Raw genomic sequence first — 17934 nt, 5'->3', positions numbered from 1 at the left:
CGTTACTATGCGACGGGTGATCCAATCAATTGCACTTACAATCACTTCACTTAATTTTTTCTATCTTCCTCCTATTGAAGGCTGAAATGACAGAATAATATTTTAATCTGTTGTACAACTTTAATAACAAATAAGTCACTTTTGCAGAGTCGCTAAACTATTTGCGTAAAGACGTCTTATAAAATCGACCTACGTATAAAACCAGCGTAATTCTAATTTGGCAATTTATTTGTTAGGAAAGCTCGAGTTTTGTATTATATTTTTTACCGATCACCAAATTCGCAGCGATTTTTTTATGATCAACAAAATTTTCAAAAGAATTAATAATTAAATTTTTAAAATAATAACCTTACATGAAAGGGCCGGTCTTTTCACCTCCAGAAAAATATTGTCCTATCTGCCAAATAGTTATCTGATGGATAGACATACAAAATAAAATGTACCCGTCTTTCCACGTCAAATTATTTTGCGGTTACTTATCTGTAAAATATTTCGGAACACACCAATATTTATTTAATTGTCACAGAAATCACAATGATGTTATAATATCTCTTTTGATTATACAATTTGTGGTGGGTGGCAGGAATAAATTAAATTATGTAAAGAAAAATTTAATAATGAATAAAAAATTAATATATGTTTAATGATTCTTCCCAGGTTTTTTCATAACACTAAAATATCATATAAGGTTAGCTTAAACATCTTCAACTCCAAAAAGTTCAGTAATGTCTTCATTTAGCAATTCATCTTTAAAATTGTTTTAATTTTGATCTCTTGCTAAGTTATACTCGTAGAATGTTGCTGTAGATTAGAACGGTTGAATTTTGACGTGACAACGTCTTAAATTAGGTTGTGGCTAGGAGTCATTCATGAAAAAGTGTAACGCTCGCTCACGTCTGTTACAGTGAGTCACCGAACGAGAGAGAGGCCCGCCGGACCGGCGAATGCCTTGCGTCTCTCTCCCACTCAAACATGATCGGTCCGCTGCGCGCGCAGCACTAGAGAATTAGGCGCGTTGAATCGGTGCGTGCTTCCGTGCTTGTGTCTCTTCTCTGTCTTTCTCGAGCGTTCTTGGCGTTCAAGACACATTACAACAGAAACACTTCCTTTCATTTCATATTTCTCCTATCATCGTCCTATCCTCAACAAAATCACTCAAATAGAAATTAGTTAAGTTTAAGTTTACATGTACAATGTTTTAGTAAACAAAATATATTTCTATAGTTAAAATTTGTGCAATTCTTATTTTCATTCAATTCCTTGTTCCTATTGTGCAATTTAATAATATTCATATCAATAAATATTCTACCGAGAAAAAGACGTTGTCACGTAAAATCTCGTTGTCACGATTTTCATCGGCCTTGGAAATGGTCCATGTCTCCGACCCATATGTCAACACTGGTTGTATAAGGGTTTTGTATATGGTTATTTTTGTTTTTTGGCTTAAGTTTTTGCTTCTCATATGTCTACTCAGTCCAAAATAGCATTTGTTTGCTAGGATTATTCTTCGCTTGATTTCTTCCGTCATGACGTTCTTCTTGGTGATCAGGGAGCCTAAGTATGTGCAGGCCCATATTTTTTGAGGCGTTTGAGAAGGTGGTATACATTTCTTCTAGCTTGCGTGTTGTGCGGGCAACTAGATCATCTGCATATGCCAAAATTTGGGATGATTTATTAAAAATGTTTCCTCTGCTGTTTATTTGGGCATCCCTGACCACCTTTTCCAAAGCTATGTTGAAAACAAGACACGCCAGCGCATCTCCCTGTCGCAGCCCAACATGCGTTTCAAATGCCTGTGATTGTTCGCCCTGTATTTCGATTTTGCAAACAACTTTACGCATTGTAGCCTTAACCAATCTTATCAGTTTTTCGGGGATGTGGAATTCATCCATGGCTTCATACAATTTATTTCTTAGGACACTATCATAGGCCGATTTAAAATCTACGAAAAGATGGTATGTGTCGATATTGAATTTATGGGTTTTTTCCAGTATTTGCCTTAGCACAAAGATCTGGTCTGTTGTTGATCGACCAGGCCTAAAACCACTTTGATATTCACCAAGAAGCTCCTCTGAATATTCACTCAGGCGACCATATAGAATACTCGAAAATATTTTGTATGCTGTATTAAGGAGGGTTATTCCCCTATAGTTTCTACATTCTAATTCATCGCCCTTTTTGTGTAGCGGGCAAACGATCCCAATACACCACTCTTCTGAGATTTGTTCCTCATTCCAGACTCTCAGTATGATTTTATATATATGATTAGTCAGAGTAGCACCTCCACATTTAATAAGTTCCGCGGGTATACCAGCACTTCCTGGAGATTTGTTTTCTTCCTGGTGTTTTATTGCATCCCGTACTTCCTGAATTGATGGAGGCTCCAATGGTGTATTGTTGTTTGCTCCTGGGGGTGGTTGATTTGGATCTTCTACTTCGATAGTAAGCAGTTCTTTATAGTGTTCCACCCACCTTTTCAATACTTCTTCTTTTGTATTGAGTATATGCCCCTCCTTATCCTTACATAGTCCGATCCTTGGTTTAAATTCTTTTCTTGCTTTATTTAGAATTTTATAGAATTTTCTTGTTTGATTTTCCTTTTTTAATGCCTCAAGTTCTTCCTATATTCTATTTTCATAAGTTCGCTTTTTTCTCCGATGGACGTACTTCTCTTCTGTTCTGAGATCTTTTAAATGATTTTTTCTGAGAAAATTAATTCTTAGTTATATTAATATGTAATTAATACAGTATTATTAATTAAACCTATCGTTTCAAGAACAAAATGTGATTGAAATGTCAAAATGTGGTAGTTCAGATTTCTCGCCTAGATGGCATTGTTAGTTTACTGGACAAACAGTATGACTTGTCATCATAGCCTTTTATATGGACAGATTATAATAATAAAAACCATCTCATAGTTATTGCGCGTGAAAAATACTAAAGAAATTGGGTTGAAGAAAATTAAATTTTAAATATCAAAATCGGTATTCTGATGTAAAAAAATGTATTTTTTGATTTCCAATAAAGCAATTTTTTTTTAATTTAACGTAAATTAAATAGAGCCATCTAAAAAAAACTAGGATTAAAAAATCCCAGAGATCCTTTAGTTTTGTTATAAATAAATTGATTTATTATTTTATACTCTAGTCATCAGAGACGAAAGTGCAACTGAAGCTCTAAAAATCATACGAACAAGCTGAATTTTTTTTAGATGATAATTTTGGTAAATATGCATAAAAGTTTACTATTTCTATCCCCCGGCTTCCCCTTAAACATCGCCACCCGTAGGGAAAAAAAACGAAAAAAATCGATTTACCGAGAATTTGTTAGTCGTAGAAAAAAATATTTTAAATAAAAAATGCATCTCAGAAAATTTTGAATAAAAATGCCTATTATTCATTATACGATTTTTTCTATAAAAGTGCTAAATAAATAAACGTTGTGCGATTTTTGCAATTTTTTACGATCCTCATGAGGTGATTAAACTGTATCACTTTTTTAGTAACTGTTTACTATGGAATTTTTTATGTTTGAGCCCAGTTATGAAATTTATTGAACGATTTATTTATTTACCAATTTATTTCGGTTTTTTGATTTTTGGCAACAAATAGGTATGAGGCATTTGACATGTGCCTAAAAAATGCCGAATTTAAACTTTTACATTACAAACCGTTATGGATTTTTCATTGGTACTGGCGATAATAACAGCAATTAATAAATATTTCAGGTTTTTAAAAAAACATTGTACAAAATATATATTGATTCCCAAAACATTCCATTTTCTTATCATAGAAAAGCACTTTCGTCATTTTAGAAAAATAGTTTCCGGCATACATAACTCCATTTGATAATACTACTCAATTACCATCCCCTGCAGAGATCTATTGATTGTCTAGGATTAAAGTGGGAAATCTGTGTCTCTGTGGGAACGGCACGGAGCATTTTAAAAGTGCGGCATTTTATTTGGCAAGAAATCCCCTCATCAAAACAATAAAGATCTCCTCAAAAATTTGTTTGGCACGCAGCCCGCTATTTGTTCACTCACAAATGTAATCGACGTGGGATGCCACGATAAAAAAACACAAACGAAGCGCGTTCTTTTAAGTCCGCTGGAATTTGTTTTGATAGTTTTTTAAGACAAGTAGAGGAATTTGTTCTTTTAAGAGGTATTTAAGAACGGGAATCAAAATGAAAAGTAGCAAGCGATGGCTTCTTATTATTTATAGAGGTTTTTGATAACAGGAATACACGTAAAAATAAAATAACAGACAGTGGCTAAAAACTTCGCAATAAAAATGAAACAGATTTAATTCCAAGATAGTTTGCTTGATGTTTATTTCATATTTTTGCTGGTTATTAATTGTAACAGTATATCGATATAGTGAGAACTCAAACAGATTACAATAAGATTAATAAAAGATTCCGTAACAGCATTATATCAATCAAGACATACCCAGGAGTCGATATTAAGTCAGACCATAACACACTGATTTGCAAAATGAGGGTAAGGCTAAAGAAGATTTGACGTAGCGTCAACCCAAAATACGACATTAGGCTACTCAAAGACCAATGCACAGAACATAGTGTAAAATAGTATATACATAATAATTTAAATACCGTTATTAATTAAATGGATTTAATAGACCAGGAGTTTGAAAAATTGCATAGTTTCACATAGCTGGAGTTTCACAAGACATACAAGAAAATTTCCTCAAACTACCAAAAATTAAGAAAAAATTGTGGATGACAAATAAGATTCTATATATGATTTAATAAAGGCAAAAGGTCAAAGATCAGGACAAAACTTTATACAAAAGAATAGACAAAGAGATCAAAAAAGCAATCAGAATGGCTAAGGATCCACAGCTGAGAGAACAATGTACGGAAATACCGCTATTACAACAAAAACACGATTCATTCAATATGCACAAAAAAGTTCCAGGCCTATACAAGCATAGAAGAGTTGGATGTCTGGCAGACAACCAAGGTAATTCACTAGTGTGGAAGAGAGACTAGATGCTTGGAAGAAATATGTGGAAGTAACATTTGCAGATGAAAGGCAGATTACCATTGAAGACATAGAATGCCAAACAGGACCCTCGATTACAATTGAAGAAGTCACGGCAGCTACTAAAAAAACTAAAGATGGTAAAGCTGTAGGGCCTGAAACATTTTATACAGAATTTCTAATAAAATGGATAACGACTATATTACAACATGTAAAGACTACAGAATAATTAGCCTAATGAGCCACTTACTTAAAACGTTTTAAAAAGTGATACATAACAGAATATATAAAAAATACGCATTCGATAAGCAATACGATTCCGCAATAACTTAGGCACCTGAGAAGCTGTATTCGCTATACAAGTGCTTATCCAGAGGTGCAGGGATGTCATCTGTGATGTATATATTTGTTTTATTGACTACAAAAGAGCATTTGATAGAGTTAAATATGACAAGCTAATATCCAACTTGAAAGAAGCACATGATAGAGACTTGCGAATTATATATAATTCATATTACAACCAAACTGCCTACATTAAAGTGGATGACCAGTTGACAGAGACAATCTCCATAGATAGAGTAGTGAGACAAGGATGCATTCTGTCTCTAGTGCTATTTAACATGCACTCGGAGCGTGTCTTCAAGCAAGCACTGGGACAACTACTATAGCCTAGATGATTTACAAGCAATATTGTCGCGCATATCAGATATAAGTCAAGAATATGTGCTTTAACTTAATACGAACAAACGGTAGTTAGTAAGCACAAAATATTAAATAGAAACCTTTTGGTAAACTAACAGCCAATTGACAGGGTAAACAGCTACACATATCTTGGTACTAACCAAGATGCTATGTATTTTCTACATTTTTATGCGGAGTAGAGGCATGGACGCTCTTTGAAACTTCTTTAGGAAAGCTCGAGGCCTGCGAGATGTGGTTTTACAGGCGCATCTTACTAATTTTAATGGGTGATTCGTGTGACTCATATTGAGGTCCTACGTAGAATGGGCAAGGAATGCGAGATCACTAACACAATCAAAGAGCGCAAATTAGAATACCTTGGCCATGACAAAACGAATATCTTGGCTTCAAAATCTAAAGAAGTGGTTCAATACGTCTATAACAGCCAACAGTCGGAACGGATAGGCACCATAAGAAGAAGAAGATTGATTGTATGTAAACAGGCAAACAAGCAAACATAAAAAATCAAAAAAATAAAAGATTTCTTGTAAAAAATTCAAGCACAGTTGTTCAAATAAGATCCTTGTGATAGTCGATTCACTGAGCTTGGCAACATTTTGACAGAATCAAGAATTTTAAGGATTGAATATCGCATTACAAAGACAGCAGAAAATGAAGAAAGACATAATAGTAAAACCGTAAAAATGCACAACAAACTATGATAAAAAACAAGAATAATCTACTTCAAAAATAGGTTTTTAAAATAATCAGATGTTCATCACAATTCCAATGGGAATTGAAGGCTTTGCTAATGATTATACTATTTTACAAATAAAACAGTATATCAGTACAATCATTAAACTAAATATTTTAAAATAATTGCTTTTTTAAAACCTCGATTCATTTTTTTCACGCAATATCACAAACATCGTTCAATAATCAATTAAACTCACTCACCTTTAATAGTCGCTTAAATAATCAGCAACGAAACAAGCGATCTGGAGACAACAAATACCGTCGACAAGGCATTAAACTCTCCCTGTGACGTCGCGTGGGTTTTTCTTCATGGGACATTCTGCAAAAAATACACGGTAATTAATACCAAGTTAAGAGAGGGTTGAAAGTACGTGACACAGTGTGGCGCCAGCTATCAATAGCAAAAATAGGCGGCATCGTCAACCTAATATAGAAATTACACACATATACATATATATATATATATATATATATATATATATATATATATATATATATATATATATATATATATATATATATATATATATATATATATATATATATTGTTATGTTTCTTCTTTCCCAACCAAAGAAAAATAAATAAAAATATCCATCGGAATAAAATTTTAAGATATCATTATAAACAAAAATGTATATAGTAATTTAAGATAAGATTTAGTGTAGATAAGAATAGAAATTTTTCCGTTTCAAACGAAATTATCAAAAAAACCTTTGTTTAGAATTAGAAGACATTTTACCTGTCTTAGTTAATCTTTTCATTGTTTGTATAGTCGAGTATTAAATGACCATATTCTAATCTTTTGAAATATGTATAAATTGTGTATTGACAAAACCAATTTTAAAGTAAGCTATTTAGTTTTTCTCTGAAACCGAAATTAGGCTTCTCCAAAATCATGGTAAACACAATTTGAGCTTTTGATTGGACGGTCGTTTTTAAATGGGAATTTGTGAGCCGATCAGGAGACCGGAGGGGTTAGTTATATTTTGGTCATCGAAAGGAAACAGTCGTTTGTCTCAAGATAGGGTGTGGTTCGTGAGTTTGGATACCGGCGTAACGAAAAGAAGTGAATAGTTTGCAGAAGGAGATAACAAGTAGATTAAAAGAGGTCCTTGTATCTACCGTGGGCATTTTATAAAGTATATGTGAAAGTATTCTCACGGCATCAAGTTGACAAAAGGAGGTCCTGGTGTCACAAATAAGTAGCTCAGTTTGGAGAAGTGAATCAGGTGTTTTTTGTGTAGTCTGCAGGAGGTTTGCAGAGACGTTAAGAAGGAGCCGAGGTGCCAAAGAGGAGAGATCACATCGTTGAGGAGACTGGACTTTTCTGGGTATGTTCCAACATACAACTCAAGAAGAAAATAAGCTGTAAGTGTTTGTACAATTGAATTTTATATCTGTGAAGGATCGGTTTGACATCATGGTCATTAGCATTCACATTTAAGAACTGAGGTTTTGTTAGGCTAATCAAAAGTTTTAAGTTTTGTTGTTTCTTGTTTCAAGTAAAGAAAATTTTAAGTAAAATTGGTTTTCACGTAATATAAATGTATGTAGCTTTATAATCTTATTATTATAAAAATTTGATTTATTTTCTTGTATGCTGATTGATAAGATAACGACAGAATTTAATAATTGTTTTATTCGTTCATATAAAATAAAGAAACTTAAATCTTTGTAATATAATATATTTGTATTCTTATCCTTTCTTCTCTCCCGATAAAAGACAACTAGAAAATCTTTTGAATCCATCGAACACAGGTAATATAAGGAATATTTTACTTTTGATAACAAATAAGTTATAATTCTTTTTTATTGGCTCAATAAACTAAGATTAAAGTCAAAATAAACAATCATAATAATATATACTATTATGATTTTAAAATAGATCAGGAATAAAATAAACTTTTGTATGCAAAATACCATGAGATCATAAATATTCAAGACCCTGTATAGGTTAATAATTTGAAAATATAATGATTTATAATTAGTGTTTTCGGAGAACAGTGGAGTTTAATAGTGAATGTTTCTAAAAAAAATTTGTATAGGAAAAACATTTCGGGTTTATTTAGAAAGTATTAAATGTTGTTTAAAATCTTCTCCAAACTTCTTGTGTCCGAAGAGACTCCTAACTCTGTAAGTAAAGAAAGACAATTTATTTATAGTTTGTACAAGATAACCAGTCTAGGTGGGAAAACTAGTTGGCTGAATGAGTGCCATTATTATTATTTTGAAACGAGTCGGAGGTTTAATTTTGGAAAAAATCTGAACAAGTGCTGTTTTGTGTAACAGTTTTGGAAGGAAGAAGGAGGGCCACACGTGTTTGGAGAATTGGACAATTTTGCGAGAACACAATCCGGAGACTAAATCAGTGTCCGTCGGGAAACATCGCAGAGAGTAAATCAAAAAGGTCAGTGAAATTATTTGTGAAATAAGCGTTGTATTCGTACCATATATGTTTTTTTTTAACCCATATCATAAAGTAATTGATTAAAAAGAATTGAATTTACAAATCACACAATTGGCACATAATAAACTTTTGTTTGTTTTTAAGAAAGTTAATTAGAACAATTTTTACAGTAAATTAAATAACTTGGATTAAAAGAGATAACAAAATTAAGTTTTCTTCCCCATCCCCATGGAGATCTCATAAAGAAAACATCGTCCGCTTCACCCTCCAATTAAAATCCCGACGTCAGAAATTTTCGCAAATGTGCATAAATAATTTTTCCAAGATACTTAGTAGGTAGGTAATATGTTTCTTTCATGATAATTGATCTTGGATTATCTTCTGATATTGACTTTTGGCCATAATTATAGTTGCATTGACCTTGTCAGTTGGTCTTATACTTATCTTCTTTTAGAGCTTTGATAGCTTTGAATTCCTCTCTACTAATAATTACTTTTGATTTGGGCTTTTCTCCAGTTTCTTTTTACACAGTACTCTATATTCTTCCTTTTGGTAAATTAGTAGTTCTTTGTTTAGACAGATTTTGGCATTTGCATTAATTATTGTCTCTTGTGATGGGCATCTTCTTCTTCTTCATGTGCCTTGTCCGTTCCGAACGTTGGCAATCAACATGGCTATTCTGACTTTGTTTACGGCAGATCTGAATAGTTCAGCAGATGACAATCCGAACCATTGCCGCAAGTTTTGGAGCCACGAGTGTCTTGTCCTCCCTGGACCCCTTCTGCTGTCTATTTTCCCTTGAATGATCAGTTGTAGTTCTCTATATTTATTATGTCTCATAACGTGACCCAAGTATTCCAACTTTCTTTCCTTTATACTTATTCCTACCTCTCTCTCTTTACCTATCCGGCGTAGTACCCCTTCGTTGGTCACGTGCTCAGTCCAGGATATACGTAATATACGTCGGTAAGCTCACATTTCGAAGGCCTCTACTTTTTTCATCAATGTTGCGGTCATTGTCCACGCCTCCATTCCATATAACAAAACCGGGAATACATAACATTTCAGAAGTCGAATTTTGAGAGGTAGGGTGAGGCTTTTAGAGGTGAAAATTTGCTTCATGCTAGTGAACGATGGTCTTGCCTTTTCTACTCTTATACGTATTTCCTTCGCTTGATCCCAATTTGAGTTAACTGTTGTTCCCAAGTAGATGTACGAATCCACGTGTTCAATTCTTTCATTGTCTAATATCGGTTGCTGTGGTGGTTGTTGGGTTTTGCTTACTAACATCTATTTGGTTTTTGTGATATTTAGTCTAAGTCCGTATTGTGCACTTGTTTGTTGTATCTTACTCATTAGGCAACTCAGTTCATGGCAACTCATGGGCACTTTACGGGTTTGGTTCACGTGATGGGCATGTTACAGTATAATTTAGACTTTTTGAGAATGTCAGGTTCCTTTGGATAGGTTAACAACTGTTGTGCTGTTTACATTGTGTCTTATTTGATTATTATATTTGGTGTTACTATTTCAGAACCTTAGTATGTTAAAAAATATTTCAAATGTTAAATAAAAATTACATTACATACTCTAGAAAATTCACAAATTATACAAAATACTAAAAGCTACCCATATTAACTAAATACCACATACAGAACAATGTTTTCGTTTCGTATGTATTAGCACAAAACGCTGATGAAAAAATTACGAGCTCTCTAATAAAAAACGGAGACTAAAACAGAGCAAAAAACAAAGCATGTAGGTATTTATCTGCTATTTTAGATTGATGAAGTTGTTCCATTTACACGAGGATTTATTAGATTTAATTAACTCGGATTTGCCGAATGCTCTGATAAGTGAGAATATATGAAAATAGGCCGGTCAATACATGTAACTTTTGATAAAATTGCGACAGAGGACATGGGAGTTGAGGTATAATATATAAGGGATTAAATATATAGTATACGAAATGTGTATAGAAAGGAATAACTTGTAATACGGAGAAATAAGACAAAAATTACCCTGTTGGGAACTTCGACTCGACCAGGTACCTAAAAAGTTTTTTGAATTTTATGGATCTCAATAATTAAAACGTCTATGTTTGCTGCAGTAGCTTCGGTGGATTTTTGTAATTATTAAATATTTGAGGTAAAAAATGCACCCTTTATAAGTACCTTCACCTATCCGTAAAAAGTTTTTATTTTAAACAAAATCGAGATTTATGAATGTTGATACTAATTTTGTTTAGTAATAGAATACAAATTTTAAAATCCTAAGAATTCTTAATTTAAAATAAATATTAAAAATTATTGTAAAAAAGAACCTACCACCTTGATAATGCGTAGAAAGTGAAATTTAGTAACATTAAAAATATACTTAAAATTGCAGAATGATTCATCGATCAGTTTAAAAGTTATTTAAATTATTTATCTTAAAAAACTTTCTCTTTCAATAATATAAATCAGAAATAATGAACTTAGCAATGATTCTACCGGTACCATAAGCAAGAGGAATCAAAGGAGGTCAGAAGAATTTGAAAAAATGCAAAACATTACAATTTTTCACTTAAAAACAATTTGAATACCTCCTTTGCTATTCCCCTTGAAAAATTATGCTTTCATTTTCATAAACCTTTTGAATATGGCACTTTTTCGCAAATTAAAAAAAAATGTGCACTGAAGCATTTTAATGAAACTTGAATCAAATGAATACAGCAAATTTACTTCATGAACTAACTTTATTCAGTTAATGAATTCTAATGATCATTTCACGAGGAACCCCATTCACATCTCGTAGTCCCATATTTATTTACTCGTTGTTGTGAATCCCCTAGTTGTCGAAAGTGACTCCTGGAGGTCCATATAGACCACTTTGAAAATCTGTGCTTTATAAAAATAAACTTCTTCTTTCCGTACCACGTGTACTACTAAACGTTGGAGTTTATATCGGCTATCATAACTTTATTCTCTATAGCGCTAAAGAGAGATGCCAAATGGTGATTAAACCACTCACATAGGTTACCAAGCTTTGATCTGGACCCCTCTTTGCACATATTTTGCCCTAAATAGTAAGATACACGACTCTATATCTTTCTGGGTATCCCATCTCTCTCTCTCTCGTCATTTCCATATTACTGAGGATCGCGATTTCTTCCAATATTCCTAAGAATTTTTCTTCAGTTGTCTCTATCTTCAGCTGCTTTGAGAGCTTTGTAGAATGAGTTTTCATCTGAATTCTAAATTTGGTCGTACCATCTGGTTGATGATCGTCCTCTTGATCTTCTCCCCGGAACGTTTCCAGACACAATTAATCTCTCCAAACCATCCTCACAACACAATAAAAGTAAAAGTAGAAGAAGTAACCGACCCTATTGAAGCTAACAATGGGATAAGACAGGGAGATTCCCTGAGTCCTCTATTGTTCAACCTGATTATGGATTAAATAATAAAAAAAGTAAGAATCAAAAAGGGATACCAAATGGGAGAAAAACAACTTAAAATAATCTGCTATGCAGACGACGCAATACTACTCTCTCAAAGTGGCGATGATTTACAACGTATGCTGCACCAATTTAATATAACCGCCAGAAAATTTAACATGTTAATTTCCTCAAAAAAGACAAAATGCATGGTTACAACAGCAAATTTACTAAGATGTAAATTGGAGCTGGAAGGTCAAATAAAAGAACAAGTGATGGAGTTTAAATATCTAGGCATTACATTATCTAGCTACGGAAAGCTCGAAACTGAAGTGGAAGATCAAGTGAATAGAGCAAACAGAGCCGCAGGCAAAATATCGGGAAAGAAACGAAAAGCAGAATTTACAAAACAGTCATCAGACCGATAATGACATACACAGACACAGACAGGACAAAAAGGATGTTCGAAACAGCAGAGATAAAAACACTTAGAAACATTGATGATAAGACATTATGGCACAGAGCTAGAAGTACAGATATACGACTATACGACTAGACAAGGTGAAGTACATCAAAAACTGGGTAAGAAATAGAAGAGTAAAATGGAACGATCATATAAGCCGAATGACAACAAATAGAGCAGTAAAGACGGCAAGAGACAGTTCTCCAATAGGAAGACGATCAGTAGGAAGACCACGAAAACGATGGAACGACAACTTACTGGAGGCACATTGAAAAACATACAGAGTTATGTCTATTTAAAAAGAAAAAGAAAAAGAAGAAGAAACTATCGTCACCTCTGCGAACCACGTGACCAAAAATTGCAGATTACGTTGCAGACATATTGTGGATAGCCTTTTTTTTTTAATCTCGAGTTAGCTTAGAGTGGAAACGTTTGTCCTATAAGCTGTCAAAGATATGCTCAGCATTCTTCTCCAGCACCACATCTCAAAGATACGAGAGAATACAATGGCATTCACCAGTCTCATCTTGATATTTTGAGAGATAGATCTGTCTTTCCAAACTTTAGTTAAGCGACTCATCACATTTTTTGCTATAACAATACGTCTTCGAACTTCTGCTTGAAAGTTACCATCGTTAGTTATACTAGACCCGAGATAGACAAAACTGTCCACTATTTGGTCTTCCTGTAACATGTTACTCAGTTAAATAGTGTGGAATCTGCCGACTACCAATATTTTTGTCTTAGCTGTATTGATTTTCAGATCAACTTTATTGCTTTCGTACTCAACTTTTCGCAGAAGATTAAACATTTCTTGCTCATTTGCTGCTATAAGTGTAGGGTCATCAGCAAATCTTAAATTGGAGATTTTCCTACCAGCCACTGTTACTCCACCAGCCCATCCATCTAAAATCATCCACATGACATGTTCACCATGAATGTTGAATAAGTCATGTGACAACATGCATCCTTGTCTAACACCTCTCTCGATCTTGAATTGTTTTGAGAACTTCTGATCTAGTCGTACTGTTGCTATATTGGACTGGTACAGATTTTTAATAAGTCTCACCAGGTGCATTGGTGTGCCCAATTCTATTAAAATGGACCACAGATGCAGCTTACATAATGCCTTTTAGTAGTCAACAAATCATATAGTCATAGGTACTTGAAATTCTTTAGACTTTTCAATGAGTTGTCTCAGTTTTTGTCTGCGTGTTCCGTGACATGGGCAAAATACTAAAATTTTTATATTCGTACAATATTTCAGATACACGTACGTACAAATATTTTTGTTCAATTACATAGATCGAATAACTTACGTCTATATTACACTGCGAAACACGTACGGATCGGCCTATTCGCAGGTATTTAAAAATCATAAAACGCCATGATGCAATGGCATCGTGTTTTATTATCTGCTATCTACACATATAGAATTTGCTGGGGAGGAATTGAGAGTTATTTAAAATCTGTTTTATGAATGCGCTGCAAAAATTCAAAATTAAATTCTTCGTCGTATTAAGTACGGTAGAAAATTCTGCAATATTCGTTTAATAAAATGAAAATAATGAAATATTATACAAAATAGCATAGCAATCGCTCAAAAGCTCGTATATCAAAAAAATTCATTCATTATTATATTTTTTTTCAAAGAACAAGTTTTTTTCCGAGTGCTACACGTAAATACACATTGCCAGTAAAAAATTCCGGCATAAAAGGCAACATAAAATAACATGGCTCCTTCCAGGCCGAAGAGGAGGTCACCAGATAGATCATGTACTTATTTCAAAAAAAAAAAAATGGCTAAGACTAACACAAGATGTCAGACCATACATGGGAGCAAAAACTCTAATTTAGATTACAAAATAGTAATACTAAAATTTTAAATCAAAATAATAAGAACGCAAACTAAACAAATTAAGAACAAAATCTGTAGTCTTGTACAGTTAAAAATAGAAGCAGAAAACAATAAATACGCAGAAGGCGTTGCAAAAAAATTTCTTTAATATTAGCCTCCTGAATTGTTTAAATTATCGCACCATCTTTTTCTTGGTCTACCAATATTTCTTAGTCCATTTGGTGACTTATCTCGTGCTATTCGTACTATTCGTACTATCCTATCCTCTGTCATTCTACTAATGTGTTCGTTCCACTCGTGTTTCCGTTTTGTCACCCATCCATTTATCGTCGGCTAAGAGTGTTAACCTGCTAACTCCGTTTTTTATCTAAAATGACATTTTAGCGGATTCTGAATCTTTATACCTTCATACATCATCTCACAAACCCTCTAACTCCAATATAGTTTAGAAATAACAAAATTTTAAGTGCACGTTATCCTGCTTTCTCCATAGTGATATTTTTCATAGCGCAACACTGCCATCTCCAGTATAACTAATGCAGGCAACAAGTGACCACGTGCTTGTGAGTTGCAAATCGTAGTTTTTCAAAGAAATATTAAGGTAAATTTGTGTTCTTCTTATTTTTGATAGAGAGGTAAGTGTATTTCATTGTTTAGTTAACATATAATAAGAAAAATAATTATATTCATGCTAAAAACTGCTAAAATCGAACAAGATGGAGTTAGCAGCAATTCGTTTATTTTACTTATCTACCTATGTTACAATCTAAGTACATAGCAGATTTTCTTAATGTGATTGTTGTTAGAAGTAATTCCATTAGTTCAAAGTTATTTTAAAATTTCTAGAAATTAGTGTTAAACTTTCTAATTTGCCATCAATCCCATTCCTGTTTTACGACTAAATGGGTTTTTACGAGGAAACTATGACGTATAAGTGGTTTTATCAGAAATACGGCTGTACCGTTTCATGTGTCCAAATTCCTAAGAAGAAATATTTTGGGGGCAATCTATTTTTTTATTTTCTCGGCCAGGCGAGGGAAACGTGGTAGTTGAAAGGGGTTGATATCGTTAAAACATGATATTTAATAATGTAATAAATCCAAAGAGAATAATATAAAAATATTAAAGTACAAAAATATTAAAAACTGTTTTTTTAGAATTTGTAAAAATCATTGTTCTAATTCTATTGCAGATGTCTAGAGCAAGTAAAATCCTTAAGTTAGCTGATGAGATAAATGGTATTGCTCAAACTAGTGGAAAAGAATATATTGTTAAAAATGTTGGAAGTGACAATGAGACACCTAGTACAGAAAACGTAAGTTATAATGATACAGAACTGACTGAACTTCTCAAATATTATGACCGAAATATTGTAGTCGCATTGGAAAAACCAAATAACAATGATCTAGACTTTACTCGAGATATACCAGAAGATATTTTCTCAGATGAACGCATGGACCTTAACGAAAATCCCGAAAATTTTTCAGCAACTGGTGATGTTTCACATATTGAATATCAGTGGAATGAAGATGCCATATCAGATGACAGTGATTTCATTAAGCCTTTAGTACCATACTCTGACCATTCGGATTCTGACAGCTATGATGTTCCAGAAAAAAGCAAAAAACGTAAAAAGAGGTTTCAGGTTAATAAAAAGACCTGGTATTCTGAAAAAAATAAAAGTCGTCGGGAAATGGGTAAGAGCTATTTTGGAAGACAGAAAATAAATGGAAAGTGGAACTATGATATGGAGAAAATACCCCGAGAATTAAAAGAAAGATGTTGTTGCAAGACCAAAGAAAATGGATTACTTAAGTGTAATAAAATTTCTGAGGAAGAGAGAAACGTAATATTTAAGTATTTCTGGAATTTAAGCTGGGGAGAAAAAAAGTATTTGTAGATAATACTGTAAAATCGACTGCTATAAATAGACCGAGAGATAGAAAAGACCCAGAAAAATCTAAACGAAAACAATCGTTAATGTATTATCTTCGAAGCAACGACACAGATATTAGAGTATGCCGCAAAATGTATGTAAATACGACAGGTATTGGCAGATGGACATTATTAAATTGGAAAAATAACTTTTCATTACCATTGGAATCCAGTGATTATGCATCTAAGCAAAAGCCCAACGTTTATAGACAAAACAGAAGTCGTAAAAATCCATTTGAAAGCGAACATACGGCATTAACAGATTTTTTTAATTCTCTACCGTGTATGGAGTCACATTATTGTAGATCTTCTACGAGCAAAAAGTATCTTTTACCAGAGTGGTCTTCAAAACAAGAACTATATAAACTTTACGTTAACGATTGGTGTCGTGCAAAGAATATAGCTCCATTATCTATGTTTACGTTCAATAACGTGTTTAATACACAAAATCTGTCTCTTTTCCGGCCTAAAAAGGATGAGTGTGGGCTATGTGCTGCTTACAAGAATAACCATGTTTCTGAAACTGAGTACAACTTACATATTATTAAAAAAAAAAGAGGCAAGGATTGAAAAACACAATGATTTCAATAATAAACGTCATGTATATGCAATGGACCTTCAAGCAGTCCTGCTGGCGTCAAAATCTAATATAAGTAGTTTATATTATAAGACCAAATTATGTGTGTACAACCTCTGTTTTTTTAATCTACAAACAAAAGATGGCTACTGTTATATATGGAATGAGAGTGAGGGAGGATTATCTGCCGAAGAATTTGCCTCCTGCTTTCATCATTTTATGGAAAACTATGCAATACCACTTATAAATCCAAGCGAGCAAAATCCAGAAATCATTATGTATAGCGATGGTTGTACATATCAAAACCGTAACGCTGTACTGTCCAACGCAGCTGTGAATTTGGCAAAAATATATAACATAAGTATTATACAGAAATACCTAGAGGTTGGGCACACGCAAATGGAGGTAGATGCAATGCATTCTACCATTGAGCGTTGCGTAAAGAATAAGATAATTAATGTACCTGCAGATTATGCACACTTTTCCAAAATTGCGAGGAAGAAACCTGGACCATACACAGTCGAGTATTTGGATCATTTGTTCTTCAAATCTTTTAAAAAGGTTGAATTAGTTAAAAGTATTAGACCTGGCAAGAGGAAGGGAGACCCTAAAGTAAGTTATATCCTCGCCACTATTTACTTTACATATTATTTAATATTTTCTATTTTAGGTAACCGATATTCGCAGTCTGAAGTACACTGCAAATGGACTAATTTTTTTTAAACTGCGCTTTAATGACGAATGGGAGATTCTACCACAGCGTATACCAAAGCCTATGGAGACTTGTTCTTGGCGTGAACTTGATAGTCTGCATGTAAACCGTCTAAAAA

General features: G+C 33.3%; 1 protein-coding gene across 1 annotated transcript in view; it reads right to left on the bottom strand.

The window, feature by feature from the left end:
* The window catches only part of LOC140435297 (EGFR adapter protein-like), a 651983-nt gene that overhangs the window by 246682 nt on the left and 387367 nt on the right, over positions 1-17934 (bottom strand). The window contains exon 4 of the mRNA XM_072524130.1: positions 6647-6764. The gene's annotated coding sequence lies outside the window, so the exon portion shown is untranslated. The remainder of the gene's footprint in view (positions 1-6646; positions 6765-17934) is intronic.

Source organism: Diabrotica undecimpunctata, chromosome 2 (genome assembly GCF_040954645.1).
Source record: "Diabrotica undecimpunctata isolate CICGRU chromosome 2, icDiaUnde3, whole genome shotgun sequence".
Taxonomy (NCBI): Eukaryota; Metazoa; Arthropoda; class Insecta; order Coleoptera; family Chrysomelidae; genus Diabrotica; species Diabrotica undecimpunctata.
The sequence above is the reverse complement of the archived record's forward strand: the minus strand, read 5'-3'. Positions and strand labels throughout refer to the sequence as shown.